Genomic DNA, 10,373 nt, shown 5'->3' with positions numbered 1-10,373 from the left:
GGGGGGGGGGGGGAACTGTGGGAAAAAATGCTAAAAGTTGTCATTTTTTTCTTCCCCTATTATTTAAAAGCAGCTCTCTTTTGTGTTGGTTTTTTTTGGGTTGGTTTTTTTGGATTTCTTGTATGGAGGAATGAGAGATCCCAGTGCCTGAAAAAACCAGGTTTACTGCTTGGGCAGAACACTACTCCAGACTTAACAGCAGTAAAGGTACCTCAAATACTGATTTTTACTAAACCATGCAAGTTTTCTTATGCATAATAAGAATAAACATATATATAAAATTCTTTTCTCCCACCTCTTTCTGCAGTAACTGTTACTAGAGTGGAAATTGGGAAGTAAGACTGATCCTGACAAGCACTGAGTGTCCTTCCAGCTAGAGCTGTGAATGCCTGCAGCTCTCCACCCCAGCCTGGCATGTGCCACTGGCTGGGAGTTGTGTGCTGGAAGACATTATCAGACAGGAACTTTGGATTCATTTGTGTGTGTGCACGCACACAGAAAAAGAAGCAATTTTGGCTCCTATCATATCACTGAGATCTTTCATTGTCTCAGTCTTGGTTTTAGAAGTCTTGGTGCTGACTGGTGATTGAAAAAGCTGTGCTGCAGGGTGGAGGCTTTCCTCTGCTTCTGCCTTCTCTCGTGTGCAAAGTGGCTGCTGATGCACCCACTTGGGACTGGGAGATGGGGCTGAGGGTCCTGACAGCTTGGCCAGTGTCAGCAGTGGGTGGGAAAAGCAGTTCACAGAAACCATCGTATGGGAGAAATGCAAAACTCGGCTCAACCTTAGTGGCTGGCACCTTTTTTATATTTATTTATTTCTCATTGTCATCAGGGGGTCTAAACTTGCAGATGGATCAAAAAGGTGCAAGAGATGGACAAGCTTGGGTAAATGGGGCAGTGTTTTCAGCTGATCATAAGCTTGTATCTGAAGCCATAGAGCTGCAAAACATCCCGTCTTTTGAGTAATCACTAACAGCATCCCTGCTGATACATAATTGGGTATAATGCCTCATGAAAGCTGTATGCGTACTAAAAGAGTAGTTGTGTATGAATGGTCACTTTCTAGGTACAAAATTACACCTGCAACACAGTACTTTCTCTCCAATAAAGATAACACAATAAACGGAGCTGTTTGAGCCTACTCCTGAGGGCTTGGAGTGCTGCAATTAGAGCATGTATTAGAACACAGATTCCCAAAAAACCCTGGGCTGGGAATCTTGCTTTGCTGTGCGTACATAGACTTGCCTTTACTGGTGTTAATCAGAGCATTGCATCATGATCTTGCTGCTGTCACTTCATAGTGTTCTCCTGCCCATAACTTTGATTAATTAGATGATTTTTGGGTCTAACTTCTTACTCTTTTAGCCTATAAACAAAACTGGCATTAAACGGTTCAAACCCCTTCCTCCCCAGGATATTAATTTCAGTGAACATATTGTAGTTGTCTCTATCTGATATACAAGCTTGTTGAGTAGCATTTAGTCCCACCCTAAGTAATAGGAAATAATGAATAACGTTCCTACCATTGTGCTCCAACTGCTTTTGAATGAGGGGAATGTACCAAGTGGCCTGTGCTGGAGGAACTTAACCCTGTTCTCCGAATTACTGCTGTTTAATGGGATTATGCAGAAAGCTAAACGGAAAGGAAAAAGAACAATTTCTGCCTGTTGTTTGTACTCTGCTGCCTCCCCACCCCAGTGTGCAAACAGATGCCTTTCCTTGGTGCTTCTTTTTAATGTTTATTTATTGGGTTTACAGTATTTCTGCTCCCAGGGCTGTTGGCCTCTAGGTGCTAATAAAATGTGAATGTGGCCCAGACATGCCCTCTCCCAAAGTTCTGCAGTGACTGGATTTTTTTTTTCTTTTTAAGTTTTTTTTAATAACATAAAAAGAAACAAAAAAAAAATCTACATCTTTATTTTTGCATTTGGTGGCACACGTGGGAATACTCGTTTTTTCTTTTAAGGAGAAAAAATATGGAAATTTACAAAGTGTTGTGGGGGAAATGAGAATTGTCTTACAGAAACACAGAAACCCCCAATTTGGCTAGTTTCAAGCTAATTTGAATGGTGTGACCTCATATTTGAGTGGTTTAGCTTCGGCTTCTTGCCTGTGTGGTTTGTGTTTTTAAAACCAAGAGCCACAGGGGAAGGAGTTGGGAAGGCAGTGTGAAAGGAGGGCAGCCTGTGTTCTTCCCCAGCGGCGTGTCCCTGTGCGTCTTTTGTTGAACCCTTTTTACTTCTTTGAGGCTTGACCTCAGGTCTCCCTTGGAGCAGGAACGTGTTTCAAGCTCAGCAGTAATTAAGGGCAACCAGGCACACAGTGGATGACTGGTCTAAGCCACGCTGATGGCTCCTGGAGAGGAAACTCTGGCCCCGCTCTGTGGGCCAGCGAGCGGGTGGCCTTGCAGCCAGCTCAGTGTGCCCGTCCAAAACGTAAGCCTGCATAAAGAAGGATTAGCCTGTTGGCCAGGCAGTGAGGAGATTTCGACCTGGATCTACCGCATGCCAGCAGAGTGCTGTAACCGTTTGGCTATTGGGAACTACTTTCACTGTATTATGGCTGAATGTAGCCCTTTGTTGCCTTGGCTTTTATTCCCTGCACCCAGCATCTGAATGTTTTTGTCATGATCAAAATAGTTCGTTTTGATCTTCCGTGTTCATTTCGATGCAAGTCAGAGGGGGTTGTCCTTGAATGAACTGTTCTGTAAGTTCAGCCCGAATTCATGAATAGTTTAGCCTTCCCTGAAACTGTGTTCTTTAATGAGTAAATTATTCAGCAAGGGAGAAAAAAAGTCCTATCCAGAAACAGCGTATTAAAATGTTCTAGGTCTGTTTCTTTATTGTTACAGTCTTTGGGCTGGTCATGAGTGGTGTGGATCTCGTTTAGCCGATAAGCAAACTTGATTCCCTCAGACAAGTGAGGGCTTTTGTTTTGTTGTGATTTCTGGTTTTTGTGTGTTTTGGTGTTGGTTGGTTTTTGTTGTTGTGTGTGTTTGGTTTTTAGGTTTGGGTTTTTTTTTTGATAAGCCTATAGCTTTAAAACCAGAGCTTTGCACCAAAAGCTCTCGTACTGCAGTAGAAGGAACTAGCTCACATGGTAACACAAACAAGATATCTAAGAGGCAACGTAAACTCTCTATAATAATAGAGGAAACGATTAGTCATTTTAAACTCATTCTTATTCAAAGCTGTTCTGGCTCTCGGGTGTCTGTTCAGTGTTTGGAATAAAGGAGGAAGCTCTGGTGCTTTATTGGAAAGCTTGTTTCTGCAGAACATCAGCTCAGTTGGAAGGTGATGTTTCAGTCTATTTTGGGTTGCGTAGCTGTGCAGGCACTGCGTTTCTGGGGTGACTGAGCCACCATTTAAACCCAGCTTTTCTGATAGTGGCTATAAATACACCGTGTTGTGTTGACAGAATTTCAATAAAATTTATGCTAAGGAAATTAATGAAAGAATCATCATGGGCTGCATATTATAGGAGCTAAGACTTGGTAGATACATGAAGCGTTCATGTGACTTGGTAGAGGTATGTGAAAGAACAATGTAAGAGCTTAAAATGTTACTGTCCTTAATAGCTGGGGATGGTAGGATCTTCATACAGCGTATGTTGAAATGGGATGAGGGAGATATTAGGAAAATTGGCACTATCTTTTGGGATGAAATTCTAGCTAAATCAGGATAGAGAGTAGAAAGAATAAAATACTATTCCCTTCAGCTCTTTCACTCTACAGTCTCCAGTGCGGGTAGTTTGAATGTAGGGTACAAAGGACGTTATTCAAGGTGACAGTTACAGTAAACCTGCAATATAAATGCTTTGAGTGAGAGTTAACAACACCACAAGTGTAATTAATTTTTTTTCATTTAAATATGAAGGTTAAATTCTGAGAAGTCGTATCATCTAACTTCGGGTTCTGAGAAATTGTCAAGGAAATATTCAGTGATAAATGTTCCCACTTAATTACTGCCTTTTGTAGTACTTGTGACTTTGAGTGCAGGATTATCCCTGGGCTTAATGACTGACCATGCCATCTACTTCTGTTAGTAAAGAGAGCGTTCTTTGGTGTTTAGTTTCTTCTGTGGTTGGGTTTTTTCTGCTGGTGTTGGATTCCTGTCTCCAGACTAGTAGTATTTGAATGAAGGTAGATAACTGTGTTCTCGCATGATGAAACGTGGTTGTTTGAAGTATGTGTAGTGCAATGTACTTTTGGGGGGGGTGGGGTGGGGAAGAAGAGAGGGACACCTACAAAACCCTACCTACTTGCTTTCTTATAGGATGGTTTCATCTTGAGATGTTTTCTGTAAATGAATCCTTGATTTTAGAGCCATTTCCAGATAAGACGTTCTAGTTTGGTTGATCAGTCTGTTGGAGTTTTTTTGATTGTTTTGTTGGTTGGTTTTGGTTTTTGGTTGGGGGTTTTTTGTTTGGTTTTTTTTTTTTAACCATGATCTGGAGCAATGGGTGATGCTGTGTGTTTCCTCTTACATGCCACAATATCATACAGGATCAGAGCTCATCTTTTTGGCTGCCTGCATCTGAACCCCCTAGGTAACAGCGCAGGGGCACACACTCGTTGGTCTCCCCTCTGTTTTAAAACAAGGAAACCCCTTAGTTATCCGAACACTCTTCTTTGTTTGGATTACTTGTAAGGAATGTGCTTTGGTAAGTGTCTTTGAGAGACAGAGCAGGGGCTAAATCTTGAAGTCTGGATTTAAAGCTGGCTCTGAACACAGCCTTCACAACATGCAGTTGCTGTTAGGAGTAGCATAAGACATAAAACTCACTGTATGGTGCAGGGGAGAAAGTGTTATAACAGTGGATTTTAAAAGGTTATGAGTCATGCAGGCAGGATATATCACTGGAAAAGAAAAGGGGAAAATGTCTTTATAAAGATGTTCAGCCCTTAGGAGTCGTCTAGACATCTGCCTTCGTGCCTTTTGGCATCTGGAGACTTGTGTGTCCCAATACATGGTATTCCCTTGACAGAAAAAAAAGTCTGCAGGTTCATTTCCATTTTCATAGCTTGAGTTAGGTGATGGGTCAGGCATCTTTCTAAAATAGGGCCTTGTCTGCACTAGTGTATTCAAGCTAATGCGTTTCTCAGTCATCTGAAAAGTCTTTTGGCTTTGCACTGGGCAGTCTGGGCACAGTTAACAGTAGTCTTTAGTTTGACTTGGCTTGGTATGCCTTTGGTCTCATTTGTATGTGTCTTCTTAGCTGAGTCTTTAATCTTGACAAAACTCTTCCCAGTTAGTGTCTGCAAGATGCCTCCTCACTGGTGCTGAAACGCAGGGTAGGGCTTCTGCCGTGTAGGCAAGGGATCAAGCTGTGCTGGCACCTCTTGCTGATAAGGCAAATTGATCCAAAGTGCTTTTTGTTGTTAGCTTGTTTTCTGCAGATGAACTTCTGTAATGTAGTTGCTATAAGCGGTGATAAACGGTACCTCCTAGAGATGATGAAAGGCTGCCGTAGCCTGAGAAGGATGCACTACTTTGTTCTAGTATGTGATCATACTTATAAAAGGTTTACATTCTTTATTCAAACCTATTTTTCAGTTAGTCACGTTTCTGTCAGCATTACATAACTCTGTGACATTTTGACTATCTCTGTCAGAGACAGGAGAGGTGCAAAGGAATCCAGTTTGTGAATCACTCCTGGTTTAACCCTTATTGGAAGGAAGGTGGGGAAAGAGCATGAAGCCACTAAGCGAGCAGTTCAGGGAAGGCAGTGTGGAAGTCTGCACAACCACATCCATTAAAAGGTACAAGATAGTAAGTTTTTAGCAACTGGAATGCAATTAATGCAATCTTTATTCTTATCTCTCTCTCCTACCTGCACATTTCACGCAGGTGAACAGCCACGTGGCAGGTAGCAAAGGTTAAATATCATCTGATACAAGGCTTTGACTTCTGAGTCAGCACCCAGACTTCTCATGTATATTTTTAATATGCTACACTTTAAAGACCTAAGAAGACCCTGCCCAGCAGTGTGATGCAGAGCACTTAAGGTTGGGTTAGCTCCTGTTTTAAAAAATTGCTGCTTTACAGACTTCACTGTTGGCAAGTTGCAGTTTGTAGATACTTACAAATATGTATGTTATCCCCCTAATCTGGGGGAAATCTGGCTATTGCATGAGCAAACACTATAAACGACTTAGTGTTGTGTGACATGCACATAAAATATCATGCAGGCATGGAGGATTTAGTTTCATCTTTGTCTTAATGGTAGTTTACTGTGGCTTTTAGTATTTTAGTGGAAAGATGAAGCTTTGCCCCATGTGTGCATAGTGAAATGCAGCACAATGAACTGAAGTGTTTCTCCTTTGCCCTTCTCCATAGCTCCCCAAGCATATGGACACATTCACGTGGCTTTTTTATTCAAAGCTTCGGTATTTGTCAGCCTTAAACATGCACATTAGGAAGTTTAGAGACATGTTTTGTCAGGTCAGTCAAAATCCCATTGGTGGACTAGATACGATTTAATGCTATGCTTGAGCATTACTCTCCCACCGCCACTCCCCTGCCCGTAAATAATTAATAGCAGTGATTGTGCACTAGCTGTTTTGGGGTATGTCTTTGTTTCTTCCCTGAAAATGATAGAGATGTTGTACTTTGCTCTTGCAAAGTATGAAAAATTAAACACTAAATGTCAGGCCAGAAAGAAATGTCTCTGGTATGGAAATGTTTTAGTACCGTTTGTTATTCTCTTGGTTGGAAATGCTTTGCTGTTTATTGTAGGCATTGTTTCATCTTTAACATGTGAAATACATATAAACCTGTATGTATATAAATCATAAAGTTTGTGTCCTTTTTGGCTTCCAAGGCATTTTGTGGTGGTGCAGGGAAACTGTTTCTACATTTTAAGTCAAGGTTATAAAGCTTCTAGGTAAGAACTAGTAATATTTTTCAGTTTCTTGTTTGTGTTTTTTTGAGGACATAGGAGCAGAAGAGAATACATCTAATGTTTCAAAGGCATTGAACTTACAATCTAGGTGAAATAAAATCTACTCTTGTCACTTTCAGTTTGAGTCAAAGAATAATTAATTGAAAGAACTGTTTAGTTGTTGTTGAAGATGAAACAGGAGACTGAGGAATTGCAATTGATTTTCTTACCTGCTAATCTTCTTTCATCCTGCCATTTTTTATGTAAATATTGAGAGGCTTGTCTAAAATACATTGAGGATATCGGGGGGACATCTTTAGACTTGAATTTTTAACTGGATGAAATATGGTTGTTTTTTTCTTTTTAAATAATTTAACTAAATGGATTAATAAGAGATAAGAAAACCAGAGAATACTGATGAAGCCGTCCCCTACCCCCAGTCTCTTCTGCAGTGTTAGTGCCTGGCTAGTATTAGTCCTTGATAATATCTCACTTTTTTTTTTTAACCACAGTTGAGGCAATAGTTGCTACTACAGACTCTGTTGAAGTGCTTGGGGGATAGTACTGCACTTGTTGCTGCCCCTTTCTAGTTTTCTGTTTGGGGTAACACTGTCAAATGTTTTGGAGAACTCTGTGATGAAATTATTCTTACTAGTGCACCACTCTTTCTAATAAATCTTCAAAGTGCTTTATAATATTTTTCCAAAGCAATCTGTTAAACAGGAAGCTGCCTGTATAAATTATGTATATGTATGCTTTCAGGAGCATATTATAGACATTTTCTATTTTAAATGTTGTGTTCTTAAAATTTGCAAGGACCGTCATCAAGTGGAATGTGAATTTCTGATTGAAATAGTTGTGCTTCGTCATTAAACTTGCTGGTGGTGGATTTGCATTTAGTGGTAACACAACCAGTTGGGATAAAATTTGGTAAGCTCAGGCATGTTTTCCAGCTAATTGTGGGGTTTTTTTTAAAGATTGTTTTCAGTAATCATTTATGAAAACTTCATATTTGCCTGTTAAGCCCATGCAATGGCAAGAGGTATACTTTTGGTTTTGTGTTCAGGTGATATAGGTAACAGAAAATGCGTAATTGCATGAAAATAGCAAAGGCTATGGGAAGCCGTATCAGTGGTATTACTGCGCTAAGCAAATGATGTTGTAAAAATGGACTCTTAGTTTTAAAAGCTTCCTCTGTCTTTTTTCAAGTGATGTACAAGGCTAAGCAAACGCTGCAAAATTTATTTGAAATTACATATTTCAAGACTCAAATAATGTATACATGTCTTCCTCTTCAATATAAGAGCTTGAAATGAACTACTGCCTACTTAATCTGTGTCAGAGTCAGGAACTCCTTCATGTATCTTGGAAGGACAAAGAAGCCATGCATATTATTTTTCTAGAATAAAAAGTTTGCAGCTGGTCAGGCTGCAGTGTCAGTTTGATCTCCAGTTCTGACCCTGCACCAGGCAGCCTTTTTCCACCATAGCTGGTCCTCCCAGATGGCCATGAAGTTGACCTTTGATAGACATGTCTATTGACTGGTAAGTGAGAGAGAGCCCATGCTGTTGTCAGTGAATAACTTCTCATGCAGCCTCAATGTATTCATAGAGGGGAGTCTGGTGATGGGGTGATGGCAGAGCCAATTCTCATTCCTGTTTCTATTCAGCTTCTGTTCAAAGAGGAGGAAAAGAGAGACTCTACCAGAGCCCTAGATGAACTTACTGGAGCCATACAATGAGATTTTTTGTTCCCTCCCGGGAGGAGTACTACATGTTTGAGCGCTTGCAGTCCATTTGTCTTTTGCTACAGTTTAAATTCCTTAAAGAATTAAATGGGCTGACAGTTGCAGGCAAACCTCAAGGGTGTTCCCCCAGCCCTATGTTGCTGTGTGTGTGAAAGCAGCATATGGGAAAACATTGTTTGTTTAATCACATTGTTTGTGTTTGTGATAATCTGATCCTTGTAGATCAGCCAGATCTCTGACTTATTTTGGAGTTGGAAAAGGTTTAGCAGCACATTTTTTGCTGTGAGGCAATTTGCATTTGTTTTGAAGTTGATGAAATGTGCTTTGCTTTTAGGGGTCATCAAAAAAATATAGATTCACTACAAAACAGTGTAGCTGAAGATGTGAGATGCAGTACGCAAGCACCATGAAGAAATTCGGAGGTCCAGCCAGTACTTCATCGCATAAAATTATTTGCCTGTGACAGGTTTGTGATGCTTGAAGATGCACAGAGCCTGCCTTAGCCAGCTTGGCATGGTGTCATGAGCTCCCATAATCTGCATCTGAGCTGGTGTTTACGTCTACATCCACACTTCACAATCTAGTGTGGTCATCCTCAACCTTGTACTTTCCAGAATATGTCAGGATTCATGGGAATTTAGGCCTATTTCACTGCTGTTAGTCACTCAGGCTGAAGTTTGGTGGTTTTACTGGGGCCTCTAGTGGTCTTGAGACTGCATTACCAAACCAGAGCTGCTGTTTGGGAGAGGTAGTGGGGAAGGATTGTTTCTCTTCCTTCATTTGAGTACATTTACCCAGCTATGGGGCAAGGGCAGTGCCATACAGATGATGTATTTGCATTCTTGTGGGGCATTTTACGTGGAGGTGGAACCGAACGTGCTGAAGGAGCATAAATAAATGGCAATAAACAGTAATGGAGCGTGAAGGAGGAGATGTAGGTTAGCCTGGGAGGTCACTGTGCTGGGCGGTAGCCACAGGCTGGTTTCTCCCAGCTGCACACCTCATTGAGTTTTAAATTAGAAAGTTTTTGGGATCCTGGTAAGGGCAAAAAGATTATAAGCTGTTCTAAGTATAGAAGTAAGGCAGGAAACAACAAGCCCTTCATGTATCAGCATCAAGACTGCTATAAGAAAAGGATTTTCTGTCTAGCAAGATGGTTTTGAGCTTTGCTTGAGCAAGCTGAAGGCTTTCAAAGGCCATGGTTCTCCTGCCCTCAGGCAGGGTGTTGTAGATCAAAAATTCGGTCTTTATTTTCAGTATAAGTCATCTTTCTTGATGTCTTATTACAGCTTTCGTGTAAGTTTTTAAATCCCTTTACACCTAGTTTTGCTTGGAAAACTCTCAACCCAAATCCAGCTCAACGTTGTGCTCCTTGTGAAGTATCTTTTTGACGCTTTCCTGAGAAAAGACTGTAGTCTCCAAAGTGTCCGGCTCAGGAGAGTGAGATCTACTTGTGATAACAGAGAAACTCGAGAGTCTCAACTGCTCTCAGTTAAGCAGATCTGAAACAGGGCCCCGTCAGGAAACGTCCCTCATTTTCATGACTGTGCTGCAAAGGCCGGGTGGCTGCTGGCTGCAGTATGTTTTCCATGTTGCCTGGGTGGCCAGCGCTGCTGATCTGGGGACAGTTAGCGTTGTGTCGTTGCCACAGGAGTCTTTTTCCAGCTCCTTCTTTTTTTTATTGTATCCTCGTTCTTCCAGGGTGTGCCCGAGCGATGACTCACAGTGAAAAAATAGTGCTGTT

Source organism: Nestor notabilis, unplaced genomic scaffold (assembly GCF_000696875.1).
Source record: "Nestor notabilis isolate BGI_N333 unplaced genomic scaffold, ASM69687v1 scaffold4600, whole genome shotgun sequence".
NCBI lineage: Eukaryota > Metazoa > Chordata > Aves > Psittaciformes > Psittacidae > Nestor > Nestor notabilis.
The sequence above is the reverse complement of the archived record's forward strand: the minus strand, read 5'-3'. Positions refer to the sequence as shown.